This window comes from Panthera leo, chromosome E2 (genome assembly GCF_018350215.1).
Source record: "Panthera leo isolate Ple1 chromosome E2, P.leo_Ple1_pat1.1, whole genome shotgun sequence".
In the NCBI taxonomy this organism is placed as follows: Eukaryota; Metazoa; Chordata; class Mammalia; order Carnivora; family Felidae; genus Panthera; species Panthera leo.
The window spans coordinates 41,327,704-41,347,032 of record NC_056693.1 but is presented as its reverse complement, the minus strand read 5'-3'; the positions used below and the strand labels follow the sequence as shown (position 1 = coordinate 41,347,032).

The following is a 19,329-nucleotide window of genomic DNA, read 5'->3' as shown; positions in this document are numbered from 1 at the left end:
CCTTCTGCTCAGCTGCTTGGCTTCAAGGTGAAGGCCAGACTCACAGGCGTGGAATCTGACAAGACTAAGTCGCTCTGCGGGAATCTGTCATCCTTGGGCCACGCGTCACGGGGAGGTCATGGCTCTTTCTCCTGTTTCCCCTGGGAAACAGCTCCTCCGCCTTCCACTCCTGTCCCTGGTCGACTGCAGGCCGGGAGCTCTCCCTGCTCCACAGCTGCGACACTTGACGCGATTTGCAAAGTATGGAAATCAGCCTCCGTCCGCGTGTGCGGTGGTTTTCAGTTTTCAGGCTCCAGCCAGAAGGTGTTGGGATGCAGACCCGTCTCTCTCCTGCCCCAAGGAGCAGATGGTGTTCGCGAAACAGATTTTGAATAGCTTGTTAAATTAGGAAAGGGGGGAGGGCAAGGAGCCACACTGGAGCCTGTGGTCTCGGGATTCAGGGATCCACAACGTGCACTGGCCTCTGGGGTGAGAGAGCCACGCACCCCCGCCACCCTCCGATCACTGTGCATAGGACACCTCGCTAATTAGGCCGCATACCCTGTGGCCTGTCATGGTCCTTTTGCCTTTTCGTTCCACCTTGGCTACATTGTAGCTGCATGATCTGGTGACCTAACCACCCTGAAGCACCGTGTGAAGGAGAGATGGGAGAAGGAGAAGGTGAGAAGGAGAGATGCTCTTCTGCTGAGGGACCGCCAAGATTAGAGCTGATGCGGGTGGACTTCCCAGCAGCCTGCCGCGGGCCCAGAACATTCAGGTTGCTCCCGATGTTCGCGATGTTCTGTATGTAGCATTTGTTGTCACGGGCACACGAAGCCTAGCTTTTGGGGCACAATGTGGGTATCTGATGCCTGTTTGCTTATTCTCTGTATAAACTCTAAAACCTCAAAATGGGAAGCCGGAAGGGGTAGAAATTTTGAGCTAAAATCCCTTTGTTCTTTTTCAATTTGAGAACTATTTTCTCATTTTAAGATTTGTGGCATTAAAGTTATTTCTTCCCTCTCTTCTCAGTGAGGTACATCTGTGTGCTATGCAGGCTTCTCCCTCAGGCTGCATCTCCTTTCTTGGTCCAACTCCTCATAGTGGTTCGTGGCCGACTCACCGGCTGGCTTCTTAGGCCCCGGTGCTTTGGACAAGCTAGACGCAGAAAGCCTGATAAACCAGTCAAGGCCATGCTCTTGCTTCTGATAGATGAGGTCAGGCTCCACTTGGCATATTTAAAATGTGGTTTTCCTAACTTGCTACCTCATAACAAAGAAAGAGCCAAATCACACCCTCATTAGCTTCAAAGAGAAATACTGATGTTTTTTTTTTTTTCTTTTTCTTGCATTGGCAAGAGATTTAGTTTTTGCTTAAAGGAAACACAGATGACGCTAATGAGACCGCAGTGTCTTAATTTGCATATTAGATGAGATAAATATTGAGCTAATTAACACCTAGGATAAATTTTCATTGCCTGGGACAATGGTTCTACAGTGATAGTAGTTCTCTGCTGCTTACCCAGGAGCAAAACAATTTGAAGGAAGACTCACTTCCCCACAAAGACTTCAGGCCAACCAAAAATCCTCCCAGGAACTGCCATCTAGGAGTCTTATTTTAATTTGTAATACACCGTGGATCCTCTTTCAAGTTAACCGTGATCCTGTTGGCAAATGAGGCCAACAGGTGTGCGGACAGACCAGACAACTGCAGTGTGGGGCTGGGAGGGGCTGGGCCCGTCCCACCCAGGGTTCTGGAAAAGGGTTTGGAAACAACAATCTGGGTTGGACAGTCATTTATTCCAGCGGCAGAACTGGCTACGTAATTTGCCAGGCCCAGGGCCAAATGAACAGGCAGGATCCCTTGTTCAGAAGTGAGTCCGTGCAAGGTGGCCCCTCAAAGCAGGGTGCAGCTTATGTGTCCATGAAGCCTGCTTCCATGTCTGCTGAACATGAGCTTTCTAGACAAAAAGGAAGGGGACTTATTTTTATAAGGAAATTAGATTTCATGCCAAGCTCATTTTAGTGAATTAAATGAATTTAAATGAGTATAAAAGAAATGGAAAAAAGGAAAAGAATGCTCAGCTCTAGGCCTGCCACAGCTTGTGGCTCTGCGCTCCACCCTGCATCTGTCCGCATTTGCGGTGTCACTGACTAGGGCCCTTGATTCTCTCTCCTGCCGCCCTCCAAAATTGCTTCCCCACCTTCTGACAATGCTTGCTCAACTTCCAAGTGTTAAGCTTTGCTCTGTCTTTTGTATTTTAATTGCTTTCTCTCGCTTTTAATGAGCAATCAGGGATATTTCTTCTTTGAGGACTTGCAAATTTCAAGCAGCGGTGTGGGCCTATGAAAGGAACAGGTGAAATCTGCAATCCCGGGCAGGCGTCATTAGCTGTGGGGAGGTCTGGAGTCGCCATCTATCTACTGGAAAATGTCCACTTAACTTGCAGCCTTAATTCAAAGGAAATGTCAAGCACTCCGCTATCTGCTTTGTGGCAATTGTAGAGAGGATGGGAAGGAGGAATGGAGAAGCCATCTGAGACCGCAGCCTCTGCGGGAAGCGAGCTTAGGTAGGTGCAGGCTCCTGCATGGGGTGGTGGGAGCCTGTGCTGAACGCCCGGTATTGCCCGCCAGAATGAACTTACTAGCAGCGAGTCGGCAGGAAATGGAGGCCAAAGTATTACAGTCTAAATTAAGAGAAGTCATCAACCCATCACGGAGTGAGGAGCTCTATCTACGCAGGCTGAGCTGCGTCTTAAAATTGCCTGGAAGGGGTGGTCATTGTTTGCCCTGATCTTTCCATTGGTGATTCATGATGTTGCCAGTGGGATATTTGTTTCCTCAAATTTCTCTATTTTTCCACAGCCACTTTGGTGCCCTGCACTCAGCGAGCTGCCAATACTTGCCTGTTGATTGACTGACAGAGAGGTAGGAAGCCATCAAATGAGTTTCCTCCCTGAAGGAGTGGAAACCACCTGCCTTCAATTAGCTCCTTTCCTCCAGGCTGGAGCCCTTCAGTCTGACAAAGGCATCAGGTTACAAAGGGATGTGGGGAATTGTCCTAGCAGTATCACAGATGTCACACATGTCCCAAGCTCTCAGAGACAGCTGAGCTCAATGATAGGAAATGTGGCTTTGAGGCGGTGTCATGTTTACGGGGCTCCCCCATGCCCTGAAGAGCAAACTTTCCAGCTTAGAGCTGCAACAGCCATTGCCCCCAAAAGGAATGAGGCCTTCAGACCCACCAGTGTGACTAGTTAGGTCAAATGGGGAGGGGATTTTTGTAGGAGTTAAATTTTGTTTTTAATACTAAGCCATCCAAATGAACTAGAGAAAGGCACGCTCCCCCCACCACACCACAGTTACTGAAAAATGAATTGTTTCTTTCAAAAGGAAGGACTGGACATTTGGAAGCTCTCAGTATTCCATCATGTCAACCACAGACGTGGATGAGTAAATATTGTCACATGGCTGTGTGTGCGCATGTGCGTGTCGGTGGGCTCGGCGGGTTCGCTTGGTACATATCTTGCTGTCTGAGTGCTCCGTGCTTCGGATATGCTGCCTCACGGGGAACTGTGGGCCAGGGCTGCCTTCCCCAAATACAGACCGGGGGGTCTTAAGCAATAGAAACATACTTTCTCACTGTTCTGGAGGCTGGAAATAGGACACCAATGAGCAGGGTTGATTTCTGAGGCCTCTCCCTTTGATTTGCAGATGGCTGCCTTCTTGCTGTGTCCTCACATGGCCCTGTGTGTGTGTGTGTGTGTGTGTGTGTGTGTGTGCATGCATCTCTGGTGTCTGTTCTGTGTCATTATCTCCTCTTGTAAGAATACCAGTCATCTTGTTTAGGGCCCACCCAAGTGGTCTTATGTGGACTTGCTTGCCTTTGAAAGCCCTGTCTTGTGCTTCAACATCTAAATTTGGGGGGACATATTTCAGCTCATAACAATGATCATGTCACTCCCTCCATATTAACAAGTGCAGATTGTTCGAGGTTGGAGATTAATTGAAGGCAGTTGAAGAGCCTGGGGCAAAGATGCTCTTGGGGAGAAGGATGGAGATAGGATCCTTTCTTTCCCAAATCACTGCGGCCCCTCATCGTTTCTCCTGTGGGTGCAGTGCCCTCATGGCCTGTCGTGAGATGGCTGCAGCCTCCACGAGCCTGGGCTTTTTCCTGCTCCTCTCCTGCCGGAACACATGCTCCCGGACAACAGAGGGCCTCTCTCTGTTGCTGAATTTTACTCTTTGGTTGATTTTATTATCAAGATTTTATTGCTGATGATAGATACATGGAGATGGAGGTGAAAAATGCAGAGACTCCAGGAGAAAGTTGGAGCTCACCAGCATCTCATTTTGTGATTTTGATCCTTGATCCATCACCCCTTCTGTCTGTGCCCTGTCCTCTCGTAAAGGTGAGCTGCTGGAAGCCGAAAGGCTTCTGACAAGTAGAGAAGGGTAGAAAGGCAGCAGGCCTTTCTCGGCCTGGACCCACGTCCCTTGCTCTTCTCTGCTAAGCTCAGCACTGGCCTTGGCTCTTGCCAGGCAGCTTGTAATTGGTGGGCTCTGGTCGAGAAGGAAGGGCCAGGACCCAATGCCTGCATCCCTTACCAGCTCCGGACCCATGCCACGGCCTATCCCTTCTCTGCTGGGAAGGCCTGGGGACGGCCACCCTCCCACATAGCCTGCTTCTCCAGCATCCTGAGACCAGTCTGTCTGGCGTCTGGTTCTGGCCAGTATTAAGCAATGTCCTGCTTCTGAAGGCCACTCAGTATGTGCCTCCTCACCCTTTGAGGCCCCAAATAGCTGTTCTCAGTGGTAACTTCCCTCTTTGGTTCTGTTCTTCCACAGATGTGATGTTTCCCGTGTGAGGTCATGCCTAAGAGAAAAAGTCTAGGCCAAGGAAAGTAGGAAACGCAACCCTCTTGCCATGTGTTTCCCTCTCACCTGGCTTCAATATGGCTCTCCCCTTAAGATCCGCATCTCCCTCTTCCAAGAGGACCTCCTTGACTACACTAGGCACACCACTTTCTGAGCACTACAGAGTTCCTCACAGCCCTCTGGGAAAGACCTGTTTATCCTATGCACTCTTTGGGACAGAGCCTCTGACTTTGAACCTGACCTTCAGAACCCAGCATGGAGCTGGACACACACTGAGCACGTAAAATGAGCAGATTGAAAGGAACATCCAGTAACAAAGCTCCTCCCTCTGTCACACCCACTCAGGTGTGCCTGCTTTGGGGGGGGCCACCTCTAACTTGGGAGAGTTCACTCCTTCCTCTGCAGAGTCTTGCACATTTGTCTAACTTTATGTGCATTTCCACATGGTAATTATATTGAGCTGTTTACATCTCATTCTCCCCCCAGCCTAGCAGAATATGATCCATTCCGCTAGGTATTCCCTGAAACTTGAGCTAAGTGCAGCCCCATGACAAGATAGTTGACCTGAATGACACTTAACTAGGCAGAGAAATGATCATGTTGCTTAAAGTATGCTGGATCTGGCTCTGGCTAATTTAGAAGCAATTACTTACTTTATTCTCTCATTATTTATAGAGCAAGTGTTATATGTCAAGGCATGGTCCTGGGCTTTACAAATGAAATAACTGTGTATTTGTTGAGTTACTTCCATGGACCAGCATGGAAATTTATTTATTTAACTTCAAGTTAGTTAACATACAGTATAATATTGGTTTCTGGAGTAGAACCCAGTGATTCCTCTCTTACATATAATACCTAGTGCTCCTCCCAACAAGTGCCCTCCTTAATGCCCATCACCTGTTTCATTTAGCCTATCCCCCTACCTACCTCCCCTCCAGGAACCCTCAGTGTATTTTCTGTATTTCAGCACCTCTTACAGTTTGCCTCCCTCACTGTTGTTATCTTTCCTACCCTTCCCCTATGTTCATCTTTTTTTTTTCTTAAGTTCCATATATGAGTGAAATCATATGATATTTGTCTTTCTTTGACTGACTTATTTCACCTAGCATAATACATTCTAGTTCCAACTGTGTTGGTGCAAATGGCAAGATTTCGTTCTTTTTTGATTGCCAAGTAATACTCCATTGTATATATATACCACGTCTTTATCCATTCATCAGTCGATGGACATTTGGGCTCTTTCCATACTTTGGCTATTGTGGATAGTGCTGCTATCAACATGGGGGTGCATGTGCCCCTTCGAATCAGCATTTTTGTATCTTTTGGATAAATACCTAGTAGTATAATTGCTGGGTTATAGAGTAGTTCTATTTTTAATGTTTTGAGGAACCTTATGGACTAGCAACTTCCAAAGACGCTATGTCTACACCTCACTCAACAGGATCAGAGACCATGTCTGTCTTGTTCACTGCTCAATCCCCAGTGCTTAGATCCGTGGCTGGTAAATGAAGCACTCCAGAGTATTTGTAGAAAAAAATGAATGGGTAAACTGTGAGATAAATAGTATTGCACCATTACCTGGCAGAGCCATGATTCAGATCTGGTCTGTTTGACTCCAGTGGATGTGGTATCTCCATGTCCTCATCTTCCCCCAGTCTTGTATGATGACTCCGTTGTCCTCAAGTAAGGGCAAAGATGCTGTCATATGAAATGGGCCACGAGTGTGAGCCAGAAGGAGTTCTAGGTGGACTGGAAGAAGTGTGGGTTATTATTATTATAATTACTGTTATGTTTTTCAGCAAAATATCAGAGGAGGACTCAAAGAGAAGGTGGTAAATAGCTGGGCCTGGTAGAATTAGAGGTTCATAACCACTGAGCTGGGTGGCTCAGTCCGTTGAGCATCTGAATCTCGATTTTTGGCTCAGGTCATGATCCCAGGGTTGTGGGATTGAGCGCCTCATTGGGCTCTGCACTGAGCATGGAGCCTGCTTTGGCTTCTCTCTCTCTCTCTCTCTCTCTCTCTATCTCTCTATCTCTCTATCTCTCCCCCCTTTTCCTTTGTCTCTCTCTTCCTCAGCTCCTCCCTACTCCTGCATTCTCTTTCTCTTAAAAAAAATCAGCAAAGGAACTTGAATAGTCCTGCAAGAGAGGCAAAGTTTGGCTTGACCACCACTTGTTTGCCTGAGGAAATTAATTGAGCAAACTTGGTTGGGTCTGGATCCAGTGGTAGAGCAAGCATGTCCTGTAACCTCAGATGACCCATGATCTACTCAGGGAAACAGAATCAGCTTCACAACTCGGCTATGTGGTAGGATGATGGTCAGTCTACAGCCCTGTTCTGTGGGGGTCATTTAGCAGTTCTGTGGTGTTGTCTATTTTCTGGATCTTTCTCTGGGAGCCGGTCCCAACTTTGGAGGTGTTTATTGGCCAAGTTCTGATGAATGGAGCCTTTGTTTTTCATGAAAGTAATCATCTCTAAATGAGTGGGAACTCAGCTCCTGCTGTCAACCCAGTGCTAAGGAGAAATTAAAGCTCTTGATCTGCAATTGATCAACTATTAAAGTCACAGCGTGGGGTGTTTCTGTGCTTTGTCTGTTTTTTGTTTTGTTTACTATTTGCTTTATTGGTTGGAATGGCACTCCTTCATTTAAGACACATGGGAAGTGCTTCTTGATGATTTATGCCGTGGAAGGCCCAATTTGTGGGATAGATAACAGGTGCTCTTTTGGGAGCATTAAAATGACATTGTTGTGGAATATTTATGCTAATGAATAGCTCAAGTGATCACTCCTGTGCTGATGGCTCACGAGGAGCTGTCACTTCTTGAGGAGCAGGTTGTGATGTCAGCCTCCTCAATGTCAATGTTCCCTGACCTTTGATGAAAAGGCAAGAGAGACGACAGACTCTCACTTGTTTATCCCCAATTATGGATCTGCTGTTTTAGATGTTTAAACACATTTATTTAATCCCACCTTGCAACCTCTGCAAGGAGCCGTGGTTATCTCCGTTCTACAAATGAGGAAATGGAAGCTCAGAGAGCTCAAGTGACTTGCCTGAGGCCACACAGCTTGTCTGGTTTTGATTTGTCTGGTTGGAAAATTGGCGTCTCTTTTCCTGTAATACATTTCCCCTCTTAGGCCTTAGGATTCCACTCACTGATTTTCAAGATGGCTCTGGCTTTTGTGTATTTTCTGTGACAGTTGGGGAAGATCAAGGGTTGAGAAGGAGCTGGGTCTGATCTCACATATGAGGTGAAGTGGGTTTCCATAAGCCTCTCCTCCCCAGCTCTAGGCAGACCTGATTTAGAGCATCCTCAGGAACCCTGGTAGCAGAGCCTGGTGGGTAGTATGGTCAGTAGTACGTATTGACCATTAACCTATGTACCTGATACAGGCTCACTTTTTTAATTGGCAGAACAACCCTATGTGGTATATACTATTACTTCTGTTCTACAGAGGATGAAACAGAGACGTAAAGGTGATAAATGAGTTGCCAGGGTCATTTGACAACGAGGAGACAGGACAGGGATTTTAAGGCATGGGCATCTAACTCCAAAATCCATAGGTCACTGTGTCTCCCACTTGGGGGTGAATGGGAAAGTAAAGAAACATTCCCAGGGAATGTGAATAAGTGAAAGTGACAGTATATGAGCAGCTCTATTTGGGCGGAGAGCAGCAGGTGGAAGAGGCCATCTTGTGGGAGGGGAGTGGGCACAGGAAGTGGCCTTCAGGGAGGGCAGAGCTGGCTGTGGCTGAGGCAGTCTGTGGTAAAGCAAACCCTCTCAGTGGCTCAGTGTGCAGGGCAGGCCAAGTCCAGACTTGAAGAGAATGTAATGAGGGCTTCTCACCTTCTGTATGTGAAGTTAGAAAAGATGGAACTGAAGGTAATGGGTGTCCTTTTTCAGATTCTCACGTACCCCATCCGTGAAATAAGAAAAGATGAAACAACCGCCATATCTGCCCTAGATACTCTCCTTATTTCACCATCTCTGCCTCCCTTCCAATATCTTGAGACAGGTGGTGCTATTTATTTTTGTTTTGTTTCGTTTGTGATGGCCAGCCGTAAAGCCAAGTCTGGTTAGAAAGAGGCACAGCCACTACACTTTGAAAAGAGAGACTGAGGACATAGGAGAGTCTGCTTTTTGTTCTCTTATAGTTGATATTTGGGACAAAATGATCGCAGTCTAGATTGCAGTCAGTAAAGGAACAGGGAAGTTTAATGGTGTTGCACAGGCCGGGTCAGAGCTCTGCTGGGGGAAGTTTCATAGTGTTGCACAGGATGTGCCCGGGCTCTGCCCTCTGGGCTTTCCCCAGCAACCAGAAAGTGATTGCTGCTCATAGAAGAGATTGAAACATTCCCAGGCTGAGGTGAAAGTGGAAGTTTTGTCCCAGGGCTCACATTGGAGGTATGGTTGCTGCACAATGCTGCTAATCATGGGGTTAGCTTACAAACACTAGGACCTCACAGGTTGGGCTTAGAACAAGCTGACAACTCATAAGCAAACTCTAAAACTTAGGAACATGGTTCCTGAAGCCGGGAGTGGCCAGTCCAGTGCATACAGAGCACAGAGAACAAGAGTCATTCATTTAGTGGGGGCCTTCTAGGGAGGGGGTAGATGAACCATTGCCCTTAGAGCCCACATTCTAGGGGCTGGCGATCTGGGCTGGAAATGAACTGCAAAACCCACACACACTGGTTGCAGATTATCAGAAACTCTCTAGAGCGGCACTCTCCAAATGGGGGGCTTCCGAGAATGCAGATTTTGATTCAGAAAGTCTGGGCCGGGGGCCCGAGAATCTGCATGTCTACCAAGTCCCAGGTGCCGCTGCCGCTTTCCCATCTCAGTGTTAATAGTGAAGCCTGGGCTCAAAGCCCACTGTGTTCTATGTGGTCTATTTATTTCAGTGTGTGGGCTCACATGAATCAAGTTCTCCTTCCAGAGCATGAACTTCAGCATACTCAATAAATCCATTTATCATCTTGAGGAAGAGGCTGGAGATAAAGATCCCCTCTTAGCTCAGATAGAGACCTCGAGGAGGTACAGTCATCCGAGTCTTAGAGTTGAGACTCTTCTGCCTGGATGGCACAGATTGCAGGAACAGGTCTTATTGCAGTTTGATATCCCACTTTTGCTAGATTTCCAGGGCTGCCCCTAATTGTGTGGAACTTGAACTTGGTCCAAATTTATGACACTCCTATTACTTTGTGCTTTTAGGAGCAGCCCTCAATTTGTAATTTGCTTCTCTCTCTCTCTCTCTGTCTCTCTCTCTCTCTCTCTGCATCTATATATCTCCCTCCCTCGCACCCACCCAGGTCATATATACACTCTTCATTGTTTCTGGTTAAAATTGTTAGATTGGTTCACATCACAGCAACACGTGGGCCACAGTTCCTAGCCCCCCAAACTCCCACTTAGATGCTGGGGGTTTAAGCAATTCCCAGACGTCCAGCTTAGGGAGGCTCAGCTTCACAAACGTGCTCCGTTGATAATTCATCAAAACTAACACACAGAGGCTGCGGGCATCAGGGTGGGGGCCTGAATAACGAACGGCCCCTGGAAGTCAGAAATCCATTGAAAATGGGAGGCCGTCTCACTGGCATCCTTGGTAAACACTATTGAGAGAAGGAGTTATAACCTCTGAATTAGTGTGCAGAGAGAAGCAATGGAGTGCAGCCGGCTATCAGGGAAACGATATCGTGTTTGGAAATTAGAGCCTGATGCGGGATGAGGAGCAGAAAGCACAGGCCTTTTTCATTTGGCCAGAGATCAGCCAACTCTGCTTTTCTGCTCACAAAAGAGTTCCTGGAGGGATAAAATTTCATCGGGGAGAAAGGGGACCCACGGATGGTCGGCAGAGGCAGATGAGTTTCTGAGACAAAAAAATTTTAAAAAAGTGCAGTCTAGGGTAAATGCTATTTACTCTAAAATATGAACTACAAAGAGAGTAATTGTTTAATCGCCTGGGGCCTTTAAACAATTTACTTTTTGCTGTTCTCTTCATTCTAGCACGGTTACCTCTGTACTGCCCACCTGTTCCCCTGCCAAATGGGTATGTAACCAAGTTAATGATGCCATTATCCAAAGCTCACTGCAAAAGAGGGGAAATTCAACTTGGGACAAGGAGCAAAAAAAGATGAAAAAAAAGGACTGTTTCAGGAACTTATTTTGCTCAAAACCTTGGAGAAAATGAGTTGGCCATAACGAATGGCCACGGAGTGCAAAGCACCGTTTCCTGCTTCTCTCCAACAGACATGATAACAGTGGTGCATGTTTGCCAGAGACCATTGGACTCTTAATTAGAGGGCCACAGATCTTTAGATTTCTACATAATTGAGGATTAATAATTGCCATGCATCGTGCCACTAGCACAAAGTAGTATTTAACTTACTCTCCATGTTTCTTTTAAAACTCACCCAACACTTCCTGTTTCTTCCCATTTCAGCCTTTTGCTTTTTGTGGTTGCTGGAAACCATAAATGCAAAATGAGTTCCTTCCTTCCTTCCTCTCTCTCTCTTTCTTCCTTTCTCTCTCTCTCTCTCTCTCTCTCTCTCTCTCTCTTTCTTTCTCTTTAAAAGCAAATCATATAAACTCGCTCTGTGTTTCAGGATGCCTGCACAATATGTTTCAGTGGTTAGTAGATAAGGAAAGATTCCATGGCCCCCCCCAAATGGATTAAATAGCGGCCGCCTTCATTAACCTGCTCAATCTCAGGAAGAGATAATGGTCTCGGAGAGAGGCATACTGTAGGTTATCAAGCCTGAGGACACCTTTGTAACGACGCAGTGGCAGTGATTGAGGGCCGTTTGCTGCAGTTTCTGTCCAACGCCATGGAACTTGTGCTCATTCATTTGTTTGGTCATGTGATGTCTATCAAGACCTGGACCAGGAGGCCACAGTAAGAACAAAGAGTGGCCGTCACAGAAGACACGGCTCCTTGCCTGCTTGGCGTTTACATTCTCACGTGCGAGCAAACACTAAAGAATCAGAAAAATGTGAGATGACAACCATGAGAAGTGTTTTTCCGGAGGGTGACATGGTACTATGAGAGCTAATGGCAAAATTGATTGGATCAGGGAGGACCTGGGAATCTTCCAGAAGAAATGATACTAAAACTTTCATCTGCAGAGAGCAATTCCTAGTCCTTTAATGTTTGAGGATTTATCTCATCTTTTCTGAATCCTCCTCTGCTCTGATCCTGACAATAGATAGGCCAAGCAGGGTTATTGTCCCCATGTCCCAGATGGGGACAGTGAGGCACAGAGGGGGCCAGAGCAGATCTCCCCCTTCCTAGAGCCCAGTGTACCCCGGGGTTTTGCATCATCCCTGGTATCAGTCAGCCTTGTGAAGATGGTGTCTGTTTTTGTCTGCCAGTTTCTGGGTTATGTTTTACATATTAAGTCTGATCAGACATAGCTGTGCCTGGCCTCTCAGAAGTGGTAAAATTCTGAGTCACTGAAATAAAGTATTTCACAGCTGCTCCTGTCAGCTGGCCTCTTCGAATGGCCATTCCTGTGTCTGTGGATTAGTGTCTGCTGCAGCCTTCTGCTTCCTCCTCCCAAATCGTTAGCTCCCCTCTGCTTGGAGGCCTCCTGTGACGGTTCCCTGTCTTTGGACAGAAAGCTGCACATCTTAGCAAGATCTTCAGAGCAAGCTGCTAAAGTTCTTACAGTGTTTTCTGCTTGTCCCATGTATTCTGGAGCAAGACTTAACAGAGATGAGGTGGAGAAGCATGCAAGGACAGAGGTCCGCCTCTCCTCAGGTCCTTGGTGGGGGCCGAGAGGAAGGAATTGGGACCATCTGAAACCCAGCACGGTAGTAGAACCAGCACGTGAAATCTGCTCTAAAACCTGCATTGTTAGATGGTTCATTCAGGGCTAGGATATCATTGTCCCCTGTTCTCCATCAAGATTGGAACTATGAACCAAGGGACCTTGTGTGTGCCATCCTGGATGGCCTTCCAGTAAAGGAAACGGGTGTACCCTCAGCCCATCTGCCAGTACTATTTCCCCTTGTGGTGTTTCTGCATGAACTTCGTAAAACAGTGGGCTGTGAACCAGGTGAAGGAGGCCCCGGGGATGGGGGCAAGTGGCTGGATCTGTGTCCCTGACTCTGTTGGGCTTGCCTCAGTGGCTGGAGGTGAATAGTGTCTGGCCTGCTAAAATGAGCCACCGGTCCCTCCTTTGACATTCTCCTTCTAGAATCACTGTGTGTCCTGGAAATAGTGTCCGGGAATCAAAGAGCTGTGAGTCCCTTTGTTTTTTTAGGAAGTGGTTATTATAGACACTCCTGGCCCCCAGAACGCACCATTTTGGGCAGCTACAGATGAAGCACACACCTGGCAATAACGGTGTCCCCACATAGCCTCCTGCTCATCACAGGTGGCCGGCTCATACTCGGGAGGGGAGACAGGATCAGGAGAGCTGGGGAATCCACGCTGCCAGACCTCTGCTACAGAAAGGAGAGCCCTTTTGGCCTCGTGTAGGGAGAGCAATGGAATGGAAAGATATCCCAGAAGGAAAATGTGCTCTCCCAAGTACACACCTTGAAGCCTGATGCCTTCCTATCCTACCTGGCAATATGCTTGACTCTCAAGGAATTAGAAACCAAAAACCATTCCGTTCAAGAGAGTGATTTAACAGTCAGGACTTTACCAAGCTCTGCATCTGAAAAATAAAAAAAAGGCTTTTTACTGCCGACATGCAGCATGTCACATGCAGTGTCTCAAATGCTCAGGGGGAGCCCGATACTTGGATTTGCTTGTGCCCATTTTGCAAGTGAGAAGGGCCAGACAGGAAGAAACCACATAATTAGGAGTCTGGATTTGCTTACCTGGGAAGCCCTCTCCTTTTTCATGAATCAAGTTCTCTCCTTAGGAGGCAGTGCTTTATGCGAAGGCCCAAGGATGGCTGGAGGAAGTGCTGGTGTGGAGCCAGAAAGCCTCAGCTGCAGGCGGACTGAAATTTGTGCTGCTGGAGACGTTCAGTGCAGCAGGAACAAACAGGACTGGCAGCCAAGAGACCAGGTGGAGGCTTCTTGGTGGGCAGATTTGAATTTAGATATGAAAGAAGGACCTTAATAGCGATAGCAGTTAGAAGACAGGTGCTCTAGACTGAGTGTCTGCACCCCCACTGCCCCTGCCCATTTCATGCATTGGAAATACCCACTATGGTGGTATTTGGAGGTGAGGCTTTGGGGAGGTGATTAGGTCGTGCGGGTAGAGCCCTTGTGATGGCATTAGTGTCCCTTATGAAAGGGACCCCAGAGAGCATTCCCATCCCCTCCACCCCATGGTGGGACACAGCGAAAAGACGGCCGTCCGTGCACCAGGGAGTAGGCTCTCACCAGATACGAATCTGCTGGTGCCTTGATCTTGGACGTCCCAGCTTCCAGAAGCGTGAGAAAGAAGTGTTTGTGCTTAAGCCACTCCGTTTATGATATCCCGCTATGGCAGCTCAGACAAAGGCAACAGTGTTCCTGGTGAGACTCTCATGTAGAGATGGCTGGGGGAGGAGCTCTCGGGGCGGATTCACACAAGGCTGGTCAGGCCCCTCACGAGTGTCTGCAGGCGGCCCCAGTCGTGGAAAAGGGGGTTGGGGTATGAATACTCTTCCTGTAGCTGCAACCTGTCAGACTCAGTGTTGCTGGCCCTTGGCACTGCCAACGTTTGGGGCTAATTCTTTGTTATGGGGGCTGTCTTGTGCTTTGTCAGATGTTCAACAGTATCCTGAGCTGCTACCCCTATTGTGGCAACCAGAGATGTCTTCAGACATTTGCCCAATGTCCTCTGAGGGGCAAAAATCACCCTTGGTTGAAACACTGCTCTAACTCAATCTTCATGGCAATCCCGGCAGAGGACTTTACTCTCTTTTATGCTGACGGAGAAAAACTGAGGCTAATGGTTACAACATTTATACCTGGGAGTGTGTGGTTTTGAAACCACGTTTGTTCCAATCTTTTGCAAGACTCTGACTGACTGCTGAGGGGAAGAAGGGTCAGGGCAAACTTTTGGACTTGACTGCAGTGAGCTTTGATCTGTTTTTTCATGCTTTGGTACTTGCCCCTGGCCCGGTTTTGCTTATCCAAATAGGCAGAAGCGCCCTGTGCAGCTTGAGAGCAAATTGTTGGATTTTAATCCCTTTAGATACGCCTTATTAATGCTCTTGCGTAACACGCTGTGAGCTGATTCATTCATTCTCAAACATTTAGTGAGGTCTGGCCATGTCCTAGGCGTGATGCTGGCTGCTGGGGAGAGAAGGGTGAATAGATCTGGCCTGATCCCTGCTGTCACAGACTTGCATTTCTGCTGGAGAAAGACACCGAGACAGTAACAACCACACGGGCAACAGCAAACCCAGACAGCCCGCTTGGATGGAAATACTGGGATGAGAGAGCCAACCAGATAACCGGAGGTCTAGGGTGGGTAGGCACCAGCACTGACTAGAGAGGGGGTGGGCGGTGCTGGAGATGGAGGAACGGCCAGTGCCAAGACCCACAAGGAAGAAAGAGCCTGGTCTGCTTTAGAAACGGGGAGAGAGGTTTGTGGGGGATGCATTTGCTCTGAGACCCACCACCGTAACACTAGCTCTTGACCACCGAAAGTTGGAATTGCTCCATGGACAAGATTCCCGGAACAAGGAAGACTTTGGCGTGGAAAGGGAAGTGGGCCTGGGCACGTCTGGAGATCCTCATGAACTCCAGCCTGATAGACAATCGGGAGACACATCCGTGTCTCTATGTGTGTCTGTTACTTCCCACGACTTTCAGACTCACTTGGTTCATGTCCACGAGCAGGGGCAGTGGGTCTTCAGTGGCAGCCAGGGATTTCCTGTTTGTGGGCTTCCTCGACCTAAAAGCCCTGCCTTTTTTCCCTGAAGCTTGGCCTTAAGGTTCTGCCTCTGCCTTATGGGAGGGACCCACCTGTGCCTATGGCACTCCTTCATTCCCTGTTCCGTTCTCTGCCGTTCATCCGCTCAGTGCTCTGAATATGTGTTCGTCTTAAGAGACCCCCTGTGTTGTGCCCACCGCACTGCTCTCCAGGGGCAAGGCCAAGGGCACTCCCTGCTCCCTTTCTTTGCTCTGCTCCCCTGACTGTCCCGCTGCCCTTTTGCCTCAGAGTTTGCTTGAAGCCGGGGCCTCTCTTTCTTGCTGGGTACATTTAAAGTGTGTGTGGGAGCCTGCCTGCCCTCTGAGCTTGCCTGGAGCTATGCCAGCCCTGGGGATCCAAGTAAAATGAAGCCACAATCCCTGCCCCCAGGAGTTTATGGCCTCCTGGCTGAGGGACTTGAAGTGTCCAGCATTTTCCCTGACTAGGAGGCAGCCAATGGCTTAGTGAGACGAAGCTGGGATTTGTGGTGCGGAAGATCTGAGCCACAGTGCTGGTACCAGAAGGCAGGGGTTATGGAATCTCAGCAAGTTCCTCAACCTCCCGAGATGTGTGCTTGCCCAAACATGGCGCCCAGATGCCCAACGCCGTTTCTAGCCCTGAGTCTCTTCAAGTCTTTTCTCACCCAGTGGCCGCCTGTGCTCCTCTCACCCCTTGTCTCTTGATGGGTTGTAGAAGTAGAGTCATCCTTGGCTTCAGTTCTCATAGCCTGGGGCTGGAGAAGAACAGAAGCTTGGGTACGTCAGAGTGGATTCAAACCCAGGCTTCACAACTCATAGGTTACGTGATTTCAGACAAGTGGCCCAGCCTTGCTGGACCTCTGTGTCCTCATATGTAAATGGAGATAATGGCTCCTTCGTGGGAATAAGGGAGAAACAATGTGGGATGCCCTATAGCCCAAGGCCTGGCACTCAAGGAGGCTAGTCTCCAAACATCCCTTTCAGTCCCCTTCTTTCCCTCCTTCCCTCCCTCCTTCTTCCTTCCCTTCTTCTCATCCTTCCCTCCTTCTCATCCTTCCCTCCCTCCGTCCCTCCTCACCCCTACCCTCCTGAATGAATTCAGGACAAGATCACTTGAGGACATATATCCTTTGTCTCCTGTGAGAACTGCCCCCCCCCATGTAATTGTCAGCAACAAAGTTGGAAAATAAGGATGTCTGAAGCAGCTCTCAGCACCGCAACATCTGCACCAGACAAAACTCGAAAAGCCCTCAATCCCCAGTCATGAATGCACGATAAAAACAATGTGGCAGAAATGAAAATTGTTCCATCATAATATTTCACAGTTCTTTTTGACAAAAGCCAAGCCGCCCTCATGAATACACATTTCCCAGCATCTTATGCATTATGCATCAGCCTATAGCAGGGGACCTGGGAATTGCCAGTCCCTAGTAAAGGGCCTTTGAAAGTGCCTATTTTGTAAACAAATGGAGCCCAGGCCCGGCACTGTGGCTCTTTAGGTAATTTAGGACTGACTCCAGCTGCCCAAGTGGGGACCAGCTCTTCTCGGGGCTGTAAATGGCAGAAGCATCTCCAACGGGCACTGGATGGAGTGGGGTGTGCTTCAGCGTTCGGTGGTCTAATCTTTAATTTCATAGTCTCCAAGATGGCCATTTGGTGGGATAGGGACAATTCCTGCTGGAGGCAGAGCCAAATGTCTCTGGAATGCCAAATGAGCCCACCAAGGCTGGCTTGCTGGCTGAGCAGGCAGGCAAATTAGTCAGGACTTCTGACTCCCAAGAGCCTCAAACAAGATCAAGCCTTGTGACAGGGGATGCTGTGAAGGGGTGGAGGGGACAAGGACACCCAGGCAGAGACAGGTTGGACTGTCTCAGAGGGCTTGCAGAGGGTGTTTTTGTTTGTCCCAAGCAGGCAAATTGGAAGTGCGTGAGAAGTGTGTATTATTGTCAATGAGAAGGCCTTTGAAGAGCATTAACTAACCCCTGGGTTTCAAAGACGGGGAGACTGAGGCCAGGCGTTTGAAGTGACTTGTTCAAGGTCACACTGATTAGTGAGCAGCAGGTCCGGGACTGCTTGAAGCCAGTAGTCTTTTCCCGGCACCTCCCACCGCCTCAATCATGAATTGGCCGTGTCTCAAAGCACCAGGGGCAAAATGGTTCCTGATTGCTCCAATTTGAGCAAAGGGCAGACTGGGAGCCAGTACAAAAGGCCTGGAAAAGAGTGTAGTTCAGGGCCGGTTGGTATAATTTGCAAGCTGTCCTCTATGGTAGCCTTATTTTAAATGGTGACCAGTCTATGATAGATATCTACTCATCTACATTATATCTGTTGCGATAACAAGATGATGATTGATTCATTGCTACATGTATTTATTTCATGAAAATCTTCATCTCCCATTATTGTGTCCTGCAGATGAGGAACGGAACTTTTGAAAGCCACTGTTGGTTATACCCTATGCTTATCTTCATTGCACCTCAGATTCTTATCTGCAAAATGAGGGACTCGGGAGGGGTGATCTCGGGGTCGTTTCACAGCTGAGCCATCCCACCTGCCCCGGGTGGGTTCAAGTGCCCGGATGAAGTCAGGGAGGAGGGGGCCCACCTCAGGCTACGCAGCCATCTGCAGGGGCTGGGCTCCCTGATGGGGGGGTGGGCTGGGGAATCGACCCCAGTTAGGGGAAGCCCCTCATTACCTCCCCGGGTGCCTGATGTTCTCCAGCTGTAGGACCCGCTCGCTGATTGGTGCGGTTTGACTAACGAAAGCGGCAGCAGCTGAAGGCTGATTAAGGCGATGAGGCAGCTTGTTGCTCCTCACAGACACCTGGAAGAATCTTCTAGGCCAGGGCTGTCCCCGCCCCCGTGCTGCAGACCCGGGGAACAAGCTGGCGGGGAGGAGGTGGCTGGAAGGGGGAAGTCAGGATCAAGTCACCTCCAACGCTGACAGCCCACCCACGACTCTCTGAGCCTAGGAGAGAGAGTGCTCAAACTACTGTTTGGTTTTGTGAAAACACACACCCCGTCCCTGGAGCTTCTGATTCAGTGGAGATATATGTACTTGCGGTGGTGGGAGTTTTGCATTTTTAAATTCCCAGGCGATGCCGCAGGTCGAGGAATCACACTTTTGAGAACCAGTGACAGAGAAAAAATTAAAAAAAGAGTATCTCCAGGTCCTCCATTTCCATAGCCCGGCGTCTTCAAGCTCCTCTACGATACTCCCCAATCGCTGTACGAATAAACAATTCTAACTTGTACAACTGGCCAGGCAGTAAGTAAAAAGTGCCCCTGGGTGCCATAAATAGTCATTTACTTGATTTCAAGCCAAAAAATAATTTCCCCGAATTCTGAAGGTAAAATATTCAGTTTAGAAGCTTTGAAATTCAGAAAAGTCTAAAAATAAAAATACAATTAGATGGGAAGGCATCACACAGAGATAACAGCTGTGAACGTGCTAGCCTCCTTCCCTTTTTGCCCAGCGAATGTGTGTATGCGGGTCTTTGCACCGGTCTGGTGCAGTTTTCCCAAATGGGGATCCTTGAGATGGATGTTAAGTAGGGTTAGGAGCAAAATAGCAAAACAAACCCAAGTAAACCCGAAACGACAACAACAACACGAAGGTGGATGGTGGAGGCTG

The 19,329-nt window shown here is 48.3% G+C and overlaps 1 long non-coding RNA gene across 1 annotated transcript in view; it reads left to right on the top strand.

Moving 5' to 3' along the window:
- The window catches only part of LOC122208900, a 286,790-nt gene that overhangs the window by 32,679 nt on the left and 234,782 nt on the right, over positions 1–19,329 (top strand). The gene's annotated exons all lie outside the window — the stretch shown is intronic.